This window comes from Chionomys nivalis, chromosome 8 (genome assembly GCF_950005125.1).
Source record: "Chionomys nivalis chromosome 8, mChiNiv1.1, whole genome shotgun sequence".
Lineage (NCBI taxonomy): Eukaryota > Metazoa > Chordata > Mammalia > Rodentia > Cricetidae > Chionomys > Chionomys nivalis.
Genome location: NC_080093.1, coordinates 6204311 through 6227139, shown reverse-complemented (window position 1 = coordinate 6227139; position 22829 = coordinate 6204311).

Below are 22829 nucleotides of genomic sequence, written 5' to 3'. Positions count from 1 at the left end.
AGTTGCTTAAGGAGAGAAATCACCCATCGATTTATTTCTTACCTTCTAAACAACTATTCCTTTTAGGAAGATAAAAGTGAAACAAGCCAAGGGGTGGGGACAAAAGGGCATTTTAAAGCTCTAAATTGAAATAGAAGAGAAAGAATGGTTTAAAGGCAGCATAATCACAGCTTTTCTGTTTTCCTACTAAGAGCATTTCATCTAAAAGGTTTGCCCAGGATGCTAACAGGCAAAGGTTGAGAAACGCAGCAAATGGAACCATTTTTATTTCCAATGGCATTGAGCCTCTCCGCAGCTCGGGGAAGATTAAAAGTTAACACTGAAGACGTGGCAACCCCACCTTTTACACTTCTTAAGTTCAGCTGCCCAGGTGTGCCAAGGCACAAGCTTCAGCCTGCCTCTCCAACGCTCCTGCAGCATCTCCCTGGACCTAATTGACCATATTGTCCCATGAAGCCACTGCTTGCTGCAAAGATCCCCAGTGAGACACCAATTGGATGTGTTTTTCTTGTAGCTGAGGTTAACAGTGGGGACTTCATCTCCAATACAGTCTGTGCCTAAGTTACATGTTTATTCTATAGTGTCCTCCTATTAAGGAATAACATAAGACCAGGGCTGCTGATGAAGCTCAAGCTACAGCATTTAGCCCAGAAGGCAAGAAGCCCTGGGCTAGTTCCCTGGCATTATAAAAGAAAAACTGTTTAATAAAAAGAAAGAGAATGTTGGGTAGGATTTCCCTTCTGTGATTTTATTCATCTATTCATTTATTTTGGTGACTTCAGTGATCTCATTTAGAAGCAATCTATTTCAGTGCTGGTCAATTAGATTGTTAATTACTTGTTAATCTTCTTCTTCTACTACAAGACCTCCCCTTCTGGGTTGCTTATCAATGGGATGGGATTAATTCTTCGATCTGAAGGCAGAAGGAGAAGAGCATGGTTCTGGATTCTGATGAAGGCCTTCACGCTGCGTCATAACACAGTAGAAAGGCAAGCAGCCTTGGACAAGACAGGGGATCTCATCTTTTTCTCAGATGCCCATCTTTGCAATGGCCAAACCGCTCCACTGGTAACCACATTAATACATTCATGATCTAGTCATTTTAAAAAGTTCACATCTTAATATCGCTACAGTGGAGGTTGACACAGGTTTTAGAAGAGGGATTCAAACACAGCAGCCAAAAAGAAGTATTTTCATGCTGTTAAAATACTGACAATGTGAACAAAGAAGAATACTTATAAACAACGAATTCAGAACCATCAACATCAGATGTCCTGATCCCTTGATGAAGACTTTGAATTACACATGTCGCCTGAGTCCCTCTAGCTTCTCTTTACACTCCTGCTTGGAAACAAGTTGCAGTGTCTAAGGGAGGCAGCCAGTCATAGAAGATAAACAACATCAAAATCATCTTTGAAGTTCCATTTCTAAAAGAGTCCTTGTAATTTTCAGCTCTAGAATACTTAGTAATTAGAAATGCAACTCATCAGGAGGAAAATGACAAAGCTGACATTTCTACTGAAAAGTTGCTGGAGCCAGGGAATATGTCTCCAAATGTATTAATTACAGAGGTTGCTTTTGGGTGGTGGCTGGTGCTAAACTATAATGCTAAAAATGTTTTCTTTCCATCAGTTCTACAGAGTCCACGCAGATCCTCAGAAGTCTCAGGATTTTGTGAAGACCTGACTGACAATGGCTTTGTTTTCATCCAATGTAATATAGACGGTAAATTCATTAAAATGTTCCCGAGTTTCCAAGCTAATGGGATTTACTACTCTGTGAGGATAGACCTACAAGTCAAATTGGCCTTGACAGACCAGACTGTCTGGGAAAATACAAGACAGGGTGTGTAAGGTACATGCACAGAACAGAGTCATTGGTGCAATAGGCAGGGTGTACAAGGTACACACAGAGAACACAGTCATTTGGTCTAATAGATTAACAGGTTCAGTTCATCTGTGGAGAGTTTTTGACTTCCCCATAACCAATGAGAGACAGAGCTTGAACACAGACAGAGGGGGCCCAAAGCTCCTCTGTGTTCTTCTGTTCCTCTCTGATATCCATTTGATCAGGACCCAAAGCTTCATTCACATAGACTTTGAAAGCCTGAGCCCCTGTTCATCCCCCATTCCCTTCCCCTGCTCATCCCCCATTCTCTTCCCCTGTTCATCCCTCATTCCCATTAGCTTTCCCCAGTCTCCTTCCTCCCAGATCACCTGGAGCTTGTTGAAGGTTCGTCTTCTTTTTTTTTTTTTTTTTTTTTTTTTGATTCAGTTGCCTCAACTTGTAATCAAGGTTGATGATTCTGATTCTACCTTGGTCAGTGTAGTTTGGTTTCTAACACTCATATAATATCTGTACATAGACTGTGAGAGTTTGAAAAAGTAAAGGGCACATGAATTGGGGACAGAGAAGTGGTGGGAGAAACAAGGTAGGGATTGGAGGTGAGAGGAAGTGGGTGGATTTGATAAAAGCACATTATTTGCATGCACGAAATTCTCAAACAATAAAAGAAGTTAAGAAATAACTCTTACTAAAGCAATCACAATAATGTGTAATGCTTCATTCTGCTTAGTACTTCTATCTGCCTTGGCAAGTGAGCAACCGGGAGCTGCTTCCCCTACAGCATGTATGAACCTGGATTGGACTCTGGAATTGCCACCAGCAGTTATACACATTCCCATTGGGCTTGAGGTTTCCCCATGCAGAAAAAACCTTGAGTCATAAGATTCTCTTCCAGCACTGATGCTGTCAAGACTTACCGTATTGCTCTTGCTGTGCCCTGGGCCCACCCCACACTCTTCCTTCAGAGGAGCAACATTCTCAGCTTGTGCTCTTATTGCCTCCTAATTTAATCACAAACTCATTGACTCATATCTGAGAACATATAAAGGGAGGCAACCAACTTCCATTCAGCCTCAGAAATAGAGAAGGGCTAGCCCAACTCAAGTTGCCAGCACTCGTGATCCACGTATTTCAGAGAGCAATGTCAGAGGAGAGCGTTAGAAGAAAACATGGAAAGAAAAGCAAGAATGGGGGACTAGATGGGGCTTGAGATGCTCCCTTGGGGTGCTTGTTTTTCACTTTAAAAGTATTTAACAAAATTGTTATGTGCAAGACACACAATGATGACTTGATAAACATATTGTTTGTTGATTATATAGTCAAATTAATTTCCACATCTATCACAATCATAGTTATCATCTTTGTGGTTAGAATGCTTAAGGTTTTCTTACCACACACTTCAAGTAAATAATACAATATTTTTAACTACAGTCAGCATGCTGTGCTTTAGGTTATCCGTCTTCTAACTGGAAGTTTAGACCCTGTAAGTAGCATCACTAATTTGCCAAGCTCCTAGACCCTGCACAACAGGCACCATAGTCTCTGCTTCAGGAAATTTGATTTTTTAATTCACACAGGAGTGAGGTCAAACTGTTTATGTTTTAAGTTCCTGAGTTATTTGACTTAGCCTATTGTCCTCCAAGGTCACCTCTATTGTTATAAACAGCAGGATCCCATGCTTTCGGTTATAAGTAATATTCTACAAGTGTGTGGTTTACGTTTTTCTCTATTCTTTATATAATTTGGTTGTTTCAATATCTTGTCTGTTTTGAATAATGTCTGTTAACAATAGAAGTGCAGAGGTCTCTTGGAAACATTGATCATGCCTTGCTAGGATCTACACTTAAGAGTCCACTAGCCAAATCATATGGTACTGTCTTCATCTGGGGGAGAAACTGCTGTAGTGTTTTGCATAATGGCCTTACCCATCGAAATTTCCACTGGAAATGCAGGAAATTCCTGCTGCACCTGTTTGCCAACCCTTGCTGTCTTTTACCTTTTGATTATAGCTATCCTACAGTTGTAGATTGACATCTCATTATGGTTTTAGTTTGTACTTTCCTGGTGGGTACTGATATTAATGTGCATAGACCTGCGGACTTATTATAGACTGTTGGGGGAAATGTCCATTCGAGTCCCTTGTCAATTTTGAAATCAAATTATTTGGGATTTTATTCATTTGTGTATATTCAGCTGTGCTTCTTATGTATTTCAGGTGCTAAGTCTTTATCAGATATATGGTTTCCAAATATTTTCTGTCTGTTCTTAGGCAGGCTTTTCGTTTTAGTGACCCTTTCCTTTGAGGTGTCGCAGTCCCATTTGTTAGTTTTTACTCTTGTTGTCTTCTAGCTTTGCTGTCACACAAAAAACCCATCTCCAAAATCAATTTCAAGCAGCTCTTCCTTCCCTAATGCTTTCCTCAAGGAGTTGTATAGTTTCAGATCTTAGACTTTAATCTTTAATTTGGAGACTGGAGAGATGGCTCAGTGCTTCAGAGGGCTTTGTGCTCTTCCAGAGGACATGAGAGCTGGCTGCCTCAGCTGTCTGTAACTTTAGATTCAGGACATCCTATCCTGTCTTCTGCACCTCCACACACACACACACAAACATAAATAAAAATAATCTCTAAATCTTTAATAAAGTTAGAGTTTATTTCTGTCTATTCCCTTAAGCAAATGCTACAGTCTGAGAAATTTACATAAAGATTTATGCTCATAGTGTTGAAGGCTTTAAAGATAAAGAGTGGGCAGCTACATTTGACAAAGTTCTTTCTTCTGGTGGGGACTCTAGAGTACTATGATGAGATATAGAGTACCACAATGGCAAAGAGAATCACCTGGCAAAGAAGAATAAGCTTGCTAGCTTGGATCTTTCTCCTTTGTTGTTGCCACTGCTTCACTTAGGAGCCTCACCCTTATGGCTTTCTCCACCCCCAATTCCTTTCGAAAGACCATATCCCGAGAATACCTCGGTTGTATTGTTTCTACACTTTAAATGCAGTCTTCAGAATGTTTCAGTAGGATGGGCACATACAATCTGGGTACCAGGGACTACAAAGAGCTAAAAATCTTCATCTCTCCTAGTAACATCAGAGCTACAGTAACACCATAGCACTATACATTCCTTATATATTAATGATGCTGCCGGTGTCAACAAAAGTACTTCACTATCATTCAGTAAAAGCATGACACTCTTATATACAGTACATAATACTTGAGAATGAAAATAAATAACTATGTTACTTCTGCATAATTACTGTTATTTTAGGGTTGTGCTTCTTTAACATATACTAAAATAATATTCTGCAAAATGATGCAACAGTTTTGGCTAGTAATATGTTCACATGTTTCAGGCTTACCCTTTCATGTGTTTGCATCAAGAAGAAACATTGAGTGGCTAACCTATGTCATTGAACTTTGTGCATACCATTCATGCTCTGAAGTTGACATGATGATGAAATTGCCTCACACTCTGCTTCTCATAACATATCCTCATTCCTGTGCGGCACTCAACTGTCCTCCACAATGGAGAGTAGATTTAAACAGGAGAGTCAGTGGAGACACTAGAACTACAGCAATCCCCTTCTACAATCTTGGAATGGCCTCCATAGTTGGCTTGTGGGTCTCTGGAGTCCAAGAAGAAAGAGAAAAACAGGTGATTTGGTGGAGAAGTTTCTTTCTGGTCTCTGAGGCATGTTCGTCTCTTCAGTGCTGTTTTTGGCTGCAGTTAGTGTGTCAAGGCTTTCAGTCCATGAAGTTGTATTTATTGATGGGGTTGGAGTTGCTCAGTCTTTGGCTAAGTCTCATACTAAGGAGATGGAAAACAAACAACAACCTTTGAAGGCTGCTTCCTATCAGACATAAGCCACACGACGCTGGTCAGTCTTTGCATCCGTGCCAGAAAAGCCATATAAAAATATTGGCTCATTGTAATGCTTCAGATTTTGATTTCCCTGTAATATTCTGCTCACTGCATAAGGATTAAATGCTAATTGCTAAAGCATGATCTCGCTCAGTCATTTTATAAAACAGAATCCCTTTTGTGCTTTGAAAGAAGTCTTTGATCCATCATTAAATAAACACCTGGTTCTCCAAAAAAAAAGAGACACCTTTGCTGTAGGACAATGGTTTGGGCCTGTAAAGATTTGTTTCTTGTATTTGTTTAATAAAATGTTGATTGGCCAGTAGCCAGGAAGGAAGTAGAGGTGGGGCAACCAGGCAGGAAATAGAGATGGGGCAACAAGAACAGGAGAATTCAGGGAAGAGGAAAGAGTCAGTCTGCAGTCTTGTCCCAGCCTCAGAGGAAGCAAGGTGAGAATGCCTCGCTGATAAAGTTACCAAGCCACGTGGCTAACACAGACTAGAATTATGGGCTAATATAAGAGTTAAAAGAAGCCTGAGCTAATAGGCCAACCAGTTTATAATTGATGTAGACCTCTGTGTGTTTTCTTTGGGACAGAATGGCTGCAGGACTGGGCAGGACAGAAACCTCTGCCAACACACCTTAACTGACAAAATAAGGACTATTTCCAAACAGATCCACACTGAATCATCACGAATTAGGTCTACCTTCTTATCCAAAGACAGTCAGAAGCAGGGCAGTTAATGAGATGAGAATCTTGGCAAGGGTGCTGTTTTTCTAGGAGTGGGAGAGACAATACAATCCTCTGGAAGTCAACCTCTAAAAGCCTTTAAGAAACATCTTTCACTTTCTAAACTGTGTCTGCTGTCTGTTCCAAGATTCCTGTCCCAGGATTCCAGTTTGGTAGGTTAAAGAAGCATCTAATCCATGTTCTGTGGATGAGGAATCTGACGTTAAGGAGTCTTTTAGAGACCGTATCCCTTGCCATTGTCCAACTTTACCCAAGTACAGTAGAAGGGCCTGTACCAGGAGTTCATTAGTAAACTCCAGAATCTGCTTCCTACAAACTACTTAGGTGACCATGCAAATCTCTTTCTTCTGGAATGGGGACAGGCGATGGTAGATACACAAACAGAAAAGGATGAAAAAGTGATTCCACCATCACTCCTGGGCAGGCTCTAAGCAAGTCCATCTCTGGAGTGAGCCTCTGTTTAGCATGGGGAGGGGGAAAGCAACACATTCTTTTAGTGAGTTTATGGAGAAGGCAGCTCCAATTCACTAACCTCACCTATAACTTGCCTTAGCAAAATACACGATAGACTTTGGGCAACTGAATTACATACACAGGATAATAACAATAGTTTACTTTGGTAAAAGGAAACTTTTCACCTACTTAATTTTGAAAAGACTCACTTAAAATAGAAAGTCTTATTATAGCCTTCATTATTCATCATAACTTAGAAAGTCAGTCCAGCCCCAAACAAAACAAATATCACCACCAGCAGCAATGGCGACAGCAGTAGCAGGCCCCTGCCCATGCTCCAGTAGAATGAAGACAAAGGGAAAGAGATTGGCCACGACTCTTCATCACATGACCCTGTGATCTAGTGCAGGCTCGAGGACCTGATGTTGAGCATAGTCATCAAAATGTGCCAAATATAAAAAGAACTTGGGCCAGAAAGAGTTGTGACTGCCATCATGATCGCGCTCAGCCTGGGCCAGCCTAGAACTCAGCCTGCAAATTTTCTACCTGCTCTGTTTCTACTTCCCTGCAGTGTTTGCTCCGTGGCCCAGTCTTTTCTTTCCCGTCAGCACAGTGCATTCCCATCAGTTCTCCTTAGGAGCTGCCCTTCTATGCAATGAAACACTCTAGCTAATGAAGAGATCTGCTTCTCGCCTGTGAACAGCCCTTCTCTTTCACGTTATCACCCAGAAATGCTGGTGGTGAGCTGTAGAATGAAACCTAAGGCTCCCTTGAACTCCCATTGTCCATTGTTTTCTACTCCTAGTAACCTTAAAACTCAGAACACAATAAATGTCACCCTTATGCTACTTTCAAACATGTAGCTATCATGAACTTCATGTAACATCTCCCTGATATGCCAAGAGGAAGGCAAGTTATTGTGCTGTGGCAACTTTCCGTTGTTCCTAGTAAGACAATAAATTATGTACAGTGCAGTCAATCACATAGCACAATGAGGTAGGCTGCCCTACAATCTCCTATGGTAGGATTATACCCGAGAGAGAGAAAGAAAGAGGGAGAGAGAGAGGGAGGGGGGAGAAAGAAAGGAGAGAGAGAGAGAGAGAGAGAGAGAGAGAGAGAGAGAGAGAGAGAGAGAGAGGAGAGAGAGAGAGAAGGGAGAGAGAGGAGAGAGAGGGGAGAAAGAGGAGAGAGGAGAGAGAGAGAGAGAGAAAGAAAGAATTCAAAATCTGTTCGTGGCTAGTGTGATTCTGTAGCTGTGGGAACTCTTCTAACAGAATGACTTTAGCAGCCATTCTGTGGGAACTCTTCTAACAGAATGACTTTAGCAGCCATTTGTATTTTACCACTGTGGGTGCAGAAGCATCAGCACCTTCCCTGAATCCCCCTACAGGCTGGTGCATTCAGTTTCCTTCTGGGCTCCAAATGGGAATGTTGGCTGACAGTGACTGACAATGGTCATTTCTCTTAAAAACACTCCTTGTTCTTTGGAACCACTTTTCTGAGAAATGCCTTAGAGATACTCTGGGTACAGTAGTTTCCCAGGGAAGGGCAAGGTAGTGGTCTGAACAATTCCAAACTGGCCACAATTCCTCTCTAGGCCAACACTGGGGTCTACCCAAGTTCTATAACTCCCTCTACCCACTGACCATCAGGCTGGGGCTAAACGCACATCCTCATCCAAGCCCTGCTGTAGCTTCTTCGGCTTTCCCCAGTCCCTTCAAAACCATGCCTTCATCTTAATCATGTCTCTGACTCTGCTTCTAGGAGAATCAACCCACGACTCAGATTCCAAGTCAAGAGCAAGCCCAGCACAGGAGATCACACCCCGGCACAAGCAGCAGCCCTTCCTTGTGAAGTACATGTCTCATTTCAGTCTGAGTGCTGCTTTTGGCATCAAAGTATAGGAGTGATATGGACTTCAAAGGCTCATTTTGAGTTGATGGGTACATAGTGCAAACCTTACAGCACCATCAGCAATCATGCTGCAAGGAGCAATTGCCATAGAAAGTATACCTTAGGGGTATATGCAGTAAGATTTGGAGAAGACATTACTGGCTAAAGTTCAATCATTTAGTCAGAGCTGGAGAAAGCTGGGGTTAGAGAAGGCACTCTTCACTGCTAAGGAAGGTGTCTTTAAATACAGCCAGACAGTTATGAAGGCGTCTCTGAAGCAAAACTTTACAGCAAATTTCTCACCTCAGAACGCCTCTTTCAGGAATGTCACTATAGTCTTGGCCTAACTTGTTCTGGAAAAGTTAACCCCACTGGTGCTTCAACCCCAGTCAAGTCAGGTCTAGCAGAAGAGGCGTTCAACTAGAGACAAGGACGGGTTCAAGAGACTGAGGCGTGCCAATTAGAATGTAGGAAGTCAGTCTGGAATTATAGCTGGAAGAATTAATCGAGTTTTCATCCTAAATTATTAATCCACATAGAATACAAGTTGGAGATACAGCATCTATTTTTTCATTATAAAGAGACAACCTACTGGAAAATAAAGTCTACACAAAACTAGTCCTTAAATGTGTTCCTGACTTTTTCCATTCCTAAAGGCAATACAACCTAACACATTTAGGCTGTTTTGTGTTATATTCCTGTCAGTTTTGATCAAATGCCACAAGTGAGCTATAAACCCAGGAGAGACATTTCTATGCAGAGTGTGTGTGCCTGTGTGTGAAGTCAAAAATGCCTCGGCACCATTATTAGCAAATACCGCATATTTAACTTAAAAATTCAGTGATCACTCACTCTGGAACATATCTAAGATGTTACTCTAAGTTCCATCCCCATGGCTTTAATGGCAGAAGGGGAAAGCCAGCTTGTCTCTGACCTTCTCGTGCACACTGTGGGACTCCTGAGCCACCTTACACACACACATAAATACAGTAATAAAAAAAATCTGTGATCTTCAGAAGATTCTAGAAGATTAAGACACAGTTCCCTTACCTTGAAATGCCAGACTTGTAGCTTCAGGAGAACCCATTAGATATTAATGGCCGCCTGCGATACCCAGCTCCATTGGAAATAGCACCCGGCCATCAATTTGGAAGTTGCCGTTAAGGAATGTTTTATTAAAAACCCAACAGAGAAATAGGTGAGTCAAGTTGTTTCCTGGATCCAAACTACAAATTGTTGCAGCAAGCCATCCACGGTGACTCTTCTGGGACATGGGCATGTATTTTTAAACTTCTGAGATTGCCAGAGCAGTGTGAATAGAACAACTGAAAAGAACAGCTCGTCCTGCAGAGTGAGTCACTTGAAAACTTCCACTTGTGACACTTCCTACCAGGATTTCCAGAGCTAGGAGTTGGATTGTTTGAAACTACAGTGATGTTTAGATAGTGTCCGTTTGTGTGTGTGTGTGTGTGTGTGTGCAATGTGTGTGCACATGTGTGCATGGAAGCGAGAAGTCAACCACCTCAACCAAATATCATTCCTCATGTGCTAGCAACCTTGGGTTTTTGAGACAGAGCCTATCATGGGCCTGGAGTTCTCCTATGAGGCTAGGCTGCCTAGCTGACCAGTAAGCACTGAGGATTGACCTTCTTTGCCTTTCAGTGCTGCTGGGATTGCAAGAGTGTGCCACCATGCCAGGATCTTTCTATACAGGTTTTGGGGAACCAGTCTCTTCGTGCTTCCAAGGCAAGTACTTCACTGACTGAGGTCCCTCCAGCCAGCCCTACATCCTGTCTGATGATAGCTACAATGGCCTCTGTTTACATTTGCCTCTTTTGATAACTACTAAATTCAATAGTTTTTTTTCTGAGATTAAGGTAGATTCATGAGCATCAAGGCCATAATGAGCTGTTAATAAGGATTTTTTCTACTCTCTTTAGAATGCCCAGTGTATCAAAGCAAGTTTGAATATATTACGTCTTCCAAAGCTGGGCCAGTCAGTGACTAAATATGTCTAATGGTTCCTCATCCTTTTAGGTAGTAATATTCATTTCATTTATTTCAATCCTTGTTTTGAATTTCTCCCACCCTATAAGCACATCTTCTAATATGACTCTCACTTGGACATTATAATAATCTCAAGAGCTTTGCCATTTCTGAACTGAAGTTCTCAGTATCCCTCATACGCAGTTCTGATTTTATTATTTCCCAGCTCATTGCTGCTCTGCTTCCACAGGGAAACAAATCCAGATATCTCAGTTAGTCACTCAGTGAACCGTCTTACAGTTTTTATATCAAATTTTATCCACTGTAAATTCTGACAAGTTTCGTGGAGAAAAGGAAAGTTTCTGCCATGCTGAAAGGTCAAGACTGGTGAATAAACAGCAAATTCTGGAAGAAAGGGAAAAGGGCAAGAAAGTGGGAATCTTGCTTAGGGTTATGTATGAAACACAAAAAGCACCTTTGGGAGGAAAGGGCTTCTTTGGCTCACACTTCCACACCACTGTTCATCACTGAAGGAAGTCAGGACAGGAACTCAAACAGGGCTGAACTGATGCAAAACCCATTATGGGATGCTGCTTACCAGCTTTCTCCTCCTGACTTAGTCTCCTTTCTTATATAACCCAGGAACCCTAGCCCAGGGGTGGCCCCACCCACATAGAACGGGCCCTCCCTGATCATTCATGAATTAAGAAAATGCCTTACAGGCTTAATTACAACCCAATCTTATTGGAGACATTTTTTGAATTGAGGTTCCCTCTTCTAAGATGACTCTAACTTGTGTCAAGTCAACATCAGTAAAATTACAGCAATACAAAAGCTCAGGGTCCTGAAACAATGCTCTGAGAAAGGTAGTGATAACCAAAATGCTTCCTAGGCTCTAAAACTCTCCAGTTCTGCTCCATAGCTCAGAAACATTCATTCTAAATGGTTGGTCATCTCTGAATGTACAGTAACAAAAAGGAAGAGGAAGGAGGAACAATTAACTCAAACACAGAAGACACAAAAGAAAGCAATGAAGGCTTTAACTTTCAAAGGCAAAAAAAAAAAAAAGTAAGTCCTCTCTAGAGCACACAGTTCAGGAGCTGAGCATCATGGTGGAGACCACAGTTCAATTCTGAGCATACTGTCATCTCCCACAACTGCAATGGCCCCTTCCGAGAAGACAGATCAAAACGGTTCCAACAGTCCATTAGCCACGGCCAGTCCTATTTCTAAAACCATGTCAGGACAAAAGACACTTGATTCTGTGGGTACATGATTGGCAGTGTAATGGTAAAAATAAAATGCTGTAGTGGGCGGCAGGCAGCAGTCAGTGGTCCCGAGACCACGGCAGGCAACAAAGGCAACCGGGTCCCAGGAAGTCATGTGGCGAGTGACAGACCTAGATGGATAGGCACACTATACAGAGTGAAGTTGGATATTTATTTAGTGGATTATGGAAAGGAAGCAGAGAAGGGGAAGAGCAGAGAGAAAGGCAGAGAAAGAGAGGGGGAGAGGAGAAGTGGGGAGAAGGGAGAGACAGAAGTTGCCTCTGAAAGAAAGGGGGGAAGAAGGGAGGGAGGGAGGGCAGGAGGGAGGGAGGGAGGGAAAGGAAAGGACTCAAGCTGGAAGCTGAAGATCAGCTTGCCTCTTGTGGACAGCAGAGGGAGTGGGTGTGATGGCTTGTCTCTTAAAAGGACAGGACAGACCGTTACAGGCAGCATGTGGGATTGATATTGGACTTGCACACCCAGAGCAACCTTTTCTTCAAACAGTGCATCACGAAGGAAGAAAAACAGCAGGTAGCCTGCAATTGCTAAAAAGTGACCTCCAACACACAGCTGTGAGAAGCCTCTGAGAGACAGTGACTGCTTTGCTGAGACAGATCCATGCTACTTCATCAAGTGCTGTCTACTCCCCCACTGAGTGGGGAACTCTGTTTAAAATACAAGCAATTCTAGGATTCTACCAACATTCAAATTCACAGAATACAGGATGAGGCTCTGCGTTCCAGACGGCTAACAAGCTCCCAGCTGAGTTAGATGCACAGGCAACCCGAAAAGACAAGATAAGCCTATTCTACAAGCTATCCTGGAAGATGCCTTTCTCCATCACCTGGCCCCCTTATAACTGATCTGCCATGAGTCTTTTGGGCATCCAGTAGTTATTAGGCCTTCACAGAAGTGACTCCAGCTTGTATGCATGTCAGAACCTCCTAGGAGTCTTTTTTTTTTTTTTTTTTTTTTTTCAGAGTAATTAAGTGATTTTTTTTTTTTTTTTTTTATTTTTTATTCTTTTTTAATTAAAAATTTCCACCTGCTCCCCGTTTCCCATTTCCCTCCCCTCCTCCCAAATATTGCCCCCTCCCCCCACTCCCCTCCCCCTATCCCCACTCCTCTTCTCCTCCCCCCACACCATTCCCCCTCCCTCTCGATACTGAAGAGCAGTCCAAATTCTCTGCCCTGCGGGAAGACGAAGGTCTTCTATCTACGTCCAGGAAGGTGAGCTTCTAAACAGGCTAAGCTCCCACAAAGCCAGTTCATGTATTAGGATTGAAACCTAGTGCCATTGTCCTTGGCTTCTCATCAGTCTTCATTGACCGCCATGCTCAGAGAGTCCGGAATCAACCCATGCTTATTCAGTCCCAGACCAGCTGGCCTTGGTGGGCTCCTAATAAATCAGTTCCACTGTCACAGTGGGTGGGTGCATCCCTCGTGGTCCTGATTTTTTGCTCTTGTTCTCCCTCCTTCTGCTCCTCATTTGGACCTTAAGAGCTCAGACCGTTGCTCCAAATTAAGAATCGATCCATCGCCAGATGAAGGTTCTAAGGTGATATGCAAGATATTCATCAGTATAGGATGGGGTCATTTCAGGTTCCCTCTCCTTAGTTGCCCAAGGTACCAGCTGGGGACATATTCCTGGACACCTGCGAACCCCTCTAGGGTCACCTCCTAGGAGTCTTAAATGGGAGAGGGGGCCAGGCACATGTCAATATTCGTTTAAATAGCCCAGGTTATAGCAAAGCACAGACAAGCTTGGAAATGGCTGCTTTGTCATCTCCCTAGTCTGTAGCAGTCTGCAGCCTGGCAGCACCTGCTTGGGAGCTTGTTAGAAAGGCAGAAGCCCCGCCCCTGCTCCAGCAGCAACAGATTCGTCTCTGAATCTTAACCAACCTCCACACAGAGCATGTAAGGATTCTAGTTTGAAAGGGCCAGCTCTGGTTTTAATGTCTCCATTTGGAGGTCAGACCTGAAGAAGTGGACAGGTGACTGAAAAGAGACGGCTTCCTGGTAACTAACCACGGGAGCACAGTGAAAAGAAGATGCCGTGCCTCCACACAGCAGTTAACCAGCGCTCAAGGGATACGACATACTCCTTTTAATGTTTCCATTAGGTGACTATCAGCACTGAAACAGTGGGTTGTGAGGCGGAGCCTCAAGCCCAGCAGGCTCAACCACAAACACTAGCACAGGGAACTGTGGGGTGCTCATAGAGCCACAGTACCCCAGATCCAGTAAGCATGGGTTCTTGCCAGACCCATCTGAGTGATAACAGCCCAGCTCATGTGGCTGAGAACCTGCAAACAGCAACCCTGGGTTGTAACTCACATCACTAGGAGATTCTCTTATCTGCACAAGTTGGAGAAGACCCGACCTAACTCTTAGCCTAGAGGCTGGTCACTCGGCAGAGACAGCCAATGCTGCCTGTTAGCGAGTCTGCGCTTTTCCAGTGTGAGTCTAGCACATGATTTTTAGACAGATTGCTCTTCCTTGAAGAGCACTATGCAAAGCATAAGTGGTTCCTGGCTTCTGCTGGTCCACAGAAAACCCACAAAGAGTGCTAGAAAAAGCAGAATTGGGACAGGATTGGAGAGGTTCGATTTAAAAACTTGTTTTCTCCTTGAATTGCAAGTAGAGGGTATAAGAAAATTGCAATATTCTTTGCTATCCTGACAGATGACCTAATAAACACAACCGTGACTTTTCCATCTCTGAAGCTAGAAATACAGCTCAGAAGAGTACTTACCTACTCTGCATGAGGACCAGGGTTTGATCCCTACTGCCTCATAAACAGGCATCACAACACATACCTGAAATCCCAGCACTCAGGAGGTGGAGGGAGAGGATCAGAAAGTCAAGGTCATCTTCGCTACACAGAAATTTGTTGTTGTTGTTGAGATAGGGTCTCTCTGCATAGCTCTGGCTGGGCTAGAACTTGTTACATAGACCAGTTAGCCTCAATCTCAATAAGAGCCACCTGCCTTTGCCTTCTAAGGGTTAGGACTAAAGGCATGTCCCACCATTCCAGCAGCACAAAGATATTTTTAAGCACTTCAGACTACAGAAGACCCAGTCTTTAAAAAAAAAAAAAAAAAGAAAGAAAAAGAAAAAGAAAGAAAGAAGAAAAGAAAAGAAAAGAAAAGAAAAGAAAAAGAAAAAAAGAAACCATGTTCAAAGTGCTTTGCTGGCCCAGGAACCATAATCCAAGAGTCGGGAAGTAGAGTAGTACCAGGAACTGTATGGGATCCCACATTAGCTCTTCTGGTAATTTCATCAAGTGCTATCAATTTTGCAAATGCTATTTTAAAACACTTACTTGTCGCGAGGCAGTGGTGGTGCATGCCTTTAATCCTAGCACTTGGGAGGCAGAGGCAGGCGGATCTCTGTGAGTTCGAGACCAGCCTGGTCTACAAGAGCTAGTTCCAGGACAGACTCTAAAACCACAGAGAAACCCTGCCTCGAAAAACCAAAACCAAAACAAAACAAAACAAAACAAAACAAAACAAAAAAAAAAAAAAAAAAAAAAAAAAAAAACACTTCTCTGATTACTCTGTAAGGTGGAACATTGACCTATCGACAAGAGGAAACTCTGACCTAACTGAGATTCTCAGAACCTTACTCTCTGGGAGTTTTAAGAAATAAGATCTACGCTTCTATGGGCTGAGCAGAACAACGTGGGAGGTCCAAGCCCCCACTTTATTTATATTGCTATGAAAAAGAATCCTGACCATAAGCTACTTAGGAAGCACTGTGTTCATTAGGCTTACAATTCCAGGCTACAATCCATCGTTGAGTAAAGGCAGAACACCAACAACCAATCACATCCCACCCACTCTCCAGAGCAGACAGAAACAAGGGCACAGCCTGTCTGTTTCCTCTGGTTTAGATCTCTCCTGTGCTACAGAAATCAGGATCACTAGCCTAGAGAGCCGTGCCACCAATGGTGGGCTGGCTCTCTCGTATCAATCAAGGCAATTTCCCACAGGCTCACCCACGGACCAGCCTGATCTAGATAATTTTGCAAACGAGGCTTTCTTCCCAGGTGAGGCTAGGTTGCAGCAAGCTAACAAATAAAAATTAGGCAGGTGCCCATCCCACCCTTGGGGTGCCAGAAGACTGGTTTCTTTTGCAGACAGACAAGGAACTTGATAAATCAAACTCAGGAATGTTGGGCCTGTTATTACCGCCACGATGACCTAGGGAGAGCGCCAGTGCACATGGAATTCCAGACCAGTTCCCTTTTCTCTTTCTTCCTCTTAAAGTTGAAACAAACAACTTATTATTATACAATAATTATGCAAGCTTCAGTTGACAGCTCACAGAGTCTTCATGTATGTGCCTAACCCATGAACCTATGAACCTATGAACCTCGCATCCCTGCTGGGGGTTGTCTGTCTGTGGTGCGGGGGACCCTCTATCCAAGCTCCTCTAGTGACCCCCACAAGCCGTGGGTAGCATTTCCCACACCCGTGCTTTGTCTCTGTCGAGTTGGGTTTGCCATTACTCATCTCATCTAGATGAGTGCTTACTTCTCCTCTGCCTTGCTTCTTTCAGCGAGCATTTTGTTCTGTAGCAAAAGATCCTTTTATGGTTGTACAGGGTTGTGTTGGTGCCATTATCTTCAACTAATGTAAACATTCTTGTACATGTCATTGGGAGGACATAAGGACTCGGTCATCTCTTTTGGATGAATTCCTAGAAATGGAAACACTATATCATACTATAGGAAGATGTTTAATTTTGATGACATTTTCCAGGTGATGATATTAATTTCACCTTCAGTAAGCAATATGTGACAGGTCTGGCTGTTTCCCTCCCCAGCTCTTGGAATTATTAGCTCTGTGGAGTTTGGAGCTTCTAGAGAGGATCACCTCACTGGGCTTCCATGCTTTTCCCAGGCTCTTTAAGACTCTATGGAAGAGATTAGCAGAATGCTTCTTGCCACACTACAGATCTCCAAGAATGGGCAGGAACAGGATGCATGGCTTGGGAAGTGTGAGGTAGTCACGGGGCGCTACCTGCTTAGGTCAGATGCTGCTGGAAAGATGGCTCAGGGTGGTCACTAGAACAACTGGAATCGAGGATACATTGCACCAAAGTCAGACATCCCCAGGAGGCATGTGAGCCATGATGGGAAAGCGCTGGCATAAAGAAAAGAGATAAGAGAAGAAAACGAAGATTAACAGTTGGTAAGAAGCCTCCATCTGAAAACGCTGTTGGGCGCCAGCTGCGATGTGGCGGGAGGTTCGTGTGCACACTACTCTCCACAGAAACCACTGCCTCTTGCCTTTCTCTTTACCGTTCAAGGCAGGATCTACTGTGAGTAAGTGAACAGCAGGCTTTTGAGGACGGGTCTAGACGCTGTGGGGGAACACAGAAGGAAGAAACAGCTCACATGGCAGAGATTCAAGCTAAGGGTGGGCTCCAAGACAGTGGCAACTGAGCTGCTGCGGTAGCCCAGTTGGTGCCATGCCCGCCTAGCTCGCGTGAAGTCATGGGTCCAATCCTCACCACGGTGGTGCGCCCTGTGATCTCAGCACTAAGGAAGCAGAAAGCGGGAGGATCCGAAAGTTAAGATGATGTTTGGCTACATAGTGAGAGTCACTGTCAGGGCGCCGATGCCTGAGGGCCGTCTTAGAGCAGAGCTTCCTTGGCTAGGAGTTGATGATTCCAATGTCCGAGGCATTCCTTGACTTCCGGTTGCTTTGCATTGTTTTGCTTCTTTTTTGTTTTGTTGGGGGTGGGGTCATTTGCTGGCTTGTTCATTCACTTTGAGACAGGGTTTTCTGATTTATGGCTGATTGTCCTGGAACTCACTCTGTAGACCAGGTTGGCCTTGAACTTAGAGACCTGACTGTTTCTGTTCTTTTTTTTCACAAAACTATTATTTTTTTGTTTACTTGTTTGTTTGCTTTAACTTTCATCATACTTGAGAATTTTATACATGTACATAATAAAATATGATCATATGTACCCTATTCTGCCCCTAACTCCTTCCATATCTCCTTCAACATGCCCCTTGTAACTTCATAGTGGAATATATGTATTCCATTATGTCCAGCTAGTACTGCCCACATGTACATGGGTATGGGGTCATGACAAGAACATAAGAAACCTACTGGTGGCCATTTCTCGAAATGAATGACTCTCCCTCTTTCCAGTAACTAGCAGCTGCTACTACCTCCTCAGTAAAGGCTGGTAAAAATCATTTCTCCTGTCTATACTGGAATTTTGACTGACTTGATCTTGTGTGGGTGACCACAGCTATGGTGAGTTCACAAACAAGAAAACTGTGACTTGTCCAGAAGACAGCATTTCCCAACAGTCCTTCCTTCTTCGGGCTCTTATTCTGCCTTCTCTTCCAAGCTGCTCCTGGCGGTGATGGTGGTGGCGGTAGGGGTGGCGGCTGCTGCGGTGGTGGTGGTGGTGTTGTTGTTGTTGGTGGTGGTGGTGGTGATAGTGTTTGTAGTGGTGATGGTGGCGAGGGTTCTGATGATGATGGTTGCAGTCATGTTGGTGGTGATTGGTGGTGATACTGATGCTGGTGCTTGTCTGGTGTGATATAGACTGATCCAGTGTAGGAGTGAGCGTAGTAAGCTCTCCTGCCTTGAAAGACCTTTTCTTTCCTCAGCCCATTTGTCAAGAATAACCTGAACCCACTCAACTCTTCCCTCATACATCCTATCTTCCAGGAGCCCTCCCACCTACTGTTCTACCTGAAAATTTATTTCCCACCTTGACCAAAGCTGCCTTGTACAGTTCCTGCCTTGCTCCCACTCCAAAGCCTGACCCATGGTAGCCATTGCACAGGTGACAGATTAGTGAATCAGTTAGAGATCCCTGGGCTTGTGAGAAAAAGAACAGTAACTGGTTTGAACCCACACACTTCTCATTCTCCATCACTCCCATGCAGTGTTTTTTTCTTTTTTTTTTAAAGAAGACAAGCCAGTCTTTAAATTTGCCAGTTCGTCAGTGTTGAGCTCTTGCTCCTTTCCCCTGTCTTGCCAATGAGCTATCAAACACTCTGGTATCCACAGGAAAGAAAGAAACAGAAGTACAACGGTCTTGGGCCCGCAACCTGTCGCTGTCCTAATCCCACCAGATTAAAGGGGACCAGAGAAGCCACCTTGAAGCCAGGCAGCAGTGAAGGGAGGTAGAGGCAGACTGTGTCTCCTTCCCTCCCAGATTCCACAAGGTACAAAGCTCTCACAAGCCCGGGTCCCTGGAACACAGCAAATGTCCCTGTGGCAGGCTCATTACAGAAGCCTCAGCTTCTCAGCTTCAGAATTAGAGGTAGGTCTGTCCTCCCCAGGCTGGGCCTGGAGATTGATGGCTTTAATTTGATCTGAGTAATTCATAAGGTAGCCCCAGTGCCCTTATCAGAGCTGTCACTTGGTAGGAACATAAAATCAAAGGCAGGCCTCAGAGACAAGCTGTGATTGCCAGTTTTCCGCTGTTCTCAGCACCAACTGCTAGACGCAGGGCTCTCAACTCGTCTTCCTGGCCTCATATTAAAACAAAGACATGATGGTTCTCTCCACCAGCAGCGGAAAAGCCAACTGCCTGGTGTTCAAAGTCCTCTGTCACGGGCTGGGACCTGCATCTTTTGTGCAGTTGTCTCTCTTCCCCATGGTCAGGGGCCCTGAACAGGTCAGCCCTGCCTTTGAAAGTCTCTAACCTTGTTCATCAAGCCTGAGCCCCTGTCATCACCACAGCCATGGCCACTGGGCAAACCTGTTTGCACCTGATATCCTCTGCAAATTTGCACCCTTCAGTCCCTGCCTCTGGGAGCACCTGCTGCCCCAGCAGAAACCACAAAGCCAAACTTACCTTGTCGCTGAGCCCATATCCACTTAGCAATATGAAATTAGGGTGGATATCTGGTCTCCCATTTAGAAGGGTGAGTCTAGGCTCTACTGACTTTCTGTTCCTCCCGGAACAGTGAACACAATATACTCAATAATTACAAAAAAGGGCTCTCAATGAGAATGGATTTTTGCAGTTCTGTTATAACTCAATCTTGAGTCTCTGATACCACTACATAGAAAAACTCTAATTAATTAGAAACCTAATCTGAGCCTGTAACTGTAGAGTCCTGACCACAATGTGTGTGTGTGCGTGTGTGTGTGTGTGTGGTGTGTGTGTGTGCATGTGTGCGTGTCTATGCAGTGACCATCAGCGGTATCTTTGAAATTGAGAGATAAAGCTATGGTCAGCAGCATTATTTCAGCATCCCCTTTGAAACAACCGTGCTGGACTTCAGGAAAATTGCCTCAGGTTACTTTGACTTTTTTCCATCTCAAACCTTTTTGAAGATTTCTCTCTCAACATTGGCTTCTTCTCTGACTTCCACGTGTGCATACAAGTCAATAACAGAGGTATGGAAAGGACTTGATCACTTGGCTCCTTTTATCTTCCCCCTTCCCAGCTCACACAGCTGCTTGCTATATCTCCATGGGCTCTGGGAAATCACCCGGATGCTGTCACATTGGATCTGGCATCTACATTTAACGCAACACTGTCATCTACAAATTCACACTCAAGAACTGTACAACCAAGTTGCCAAAAGCATCTCATAATGTGTTAAGTTGATGTCTTTCTGTTGAGCTTCACTCAGAGCTATTGAGGGAGCTTATAGCCCTTGTGCTCAGCTTAGACAAGCCTATACCACAGGCAAAGCCAGATATAAAGGCTCCAGTAAGCACCCCAGTCTTCTTCCATATCTGACCACAGGGTGCACAGGTGAGTTTGTAGACCTTCCTGGTCTCCATCCGTAGAGTTCTCTTCAACCTGACCGTCTGCATAGTCAAAACCTCTAGTACTGTAAGTGAGCATAGATTTGAACAGTTCTGTATAAAGGCTTTTTTTTTTTTTTACTAAAGAAACAGAAATGTCAACACAGGCACAAGCTATTGTCTTAGCCATTCACAGTTAGTAGCTACGGCAGAACTCATAGTCTCACAAGCCATTTGAAACAAATTCAGCTAAAGAGCAACTCGATCTGGGAGAACAAAGTCTCACTTCACTGCCAAGTGACTTACGGAGACTATCGCATTCGGCCCGCCCCTTCCCACTGGATCCTCTAAAGTCCTTTCAAGTGGGTCACAGTTGTCCCTTGGGCATCTTTGCCTTGGACATGGCAGGGAACACAGACACACCTCTAAGATCATAGGAAGCTCTATCAGACAACACTGGGCATGCACTGACAGAGGAAAAAAATGAAATCCTGCTTTCAAAGACTCTCAGCCAGTTCCAGGAGCTATCTGGTGATGGATGGTGGTATACCTGAAAATTATCCTCACGGGTGCATTGCCTTGGAGACAGGTGTTTATGAAGGGCAGGATAGCGATTCTGGAACCATTGATTGACTATTCTGAGACGGGGAGACTTCTACTCACACCACGGCCAGTCACAGGAAGGCTATTCTTCCCATCATGCAGCTGGAAGGAAATCCTGCATGGAGGACAGAGGACACTCTGGTGTGGAGCCAAGAGTATGCGTACCTGATCTTTTGATTGATGATGATCACCCAGGAGACACACACTACTGTCATCTTCACTTCAAAGAACAACATGAAACAGAAAGAGGCTGAGAATCACACTGATTTCTAGTCCCATTGGAGGTAGTCAGATGTGACTGCAAGATGGGACCAGGAGGCTCAAGGAGCAAAATTCGTATGCCTCAAAGTCCTTGAGTTCAGAGCACCGCCCTCCTTAAAGAACAGTGCTACAGTGGTTTAGGGGCTGCAGCAAAGTGAGGGGCAGCACCCTCAGGCCAAGACTTCTCTGTGTTTAGGCAGGGAAGGCAAGAGAAGGCAGGGTGAACACAGAACACAGACTACTTTGATCATTTTAGGGACTCTAATTCCCAGAGGTGATGCTGCGTTGACTAATGCCAGGATGCACGCGTCAGGGAGAGAGCAAGGGCGGCTCTGGATAATTTCAAAAGCATGCTCTTGGCTGAGCAGTAAGAACTCATTCGTCATGAGAAAGGAGTTGTTTTTCTCATGTCCTCACATCATATGAAAAGAAATGTATATATGTAGACATGCATACACGTGTACTACATGAGCAAGATCAAGCAATGTGTAAGTAGCAAACTCCAACTGCCAGAGCTAGGGCTATGTTCTAAATCTGAGGAAGTTAAGATGACACCAGGGTGGACCACAGTTGAGGATGAGTAAGGCTGAGATGATGAGAGAATACATTATGAATAGTTAATGCTAACATCCCCTTCTGTCCTGCTTTAGGAGCAAGTTTCCCTTGGCAGGTATCTTCAGGAAGCTGTAGGAATAAAGCAGAGGAAAAGTGACTGGGCAGCAAGGAAGGCCAGTGCCAGCCTATTCCTCAGGCTTCTGTGTGGCTGCTGCTGGGAGCAACAGGGGATGACCTCACATGTCCAGGACACCTGGGACACTGGGGACTGTCCTCTAGCACTCACTTGGCAGTTGCGCTGTCGCCTCCCATGGGCTGTGGACTCTCGGTATGCTCAGGTTGCCCCCATGTACTCTGCACTGCACAGCTGTACAAACGTTTATGACAGTGGGCAGACCCATCAGGTAAGGAGATCTGCAGGGGTTCACAGCAGCTACAGCTAATCCTGAGGTCAGTGAGGGCGTGTGGCACACCCGAGCACCAGAGACACCTGTGGTATCAGTCAGGTCAGTGCCCTTTGGATGATGTGCTTGGTTGATAGTTTGTAACCAGACACAGGCTGTGGCTGAGGCATTTGTGATACCTCGGTCAGCACAGAACGCTTTCCTA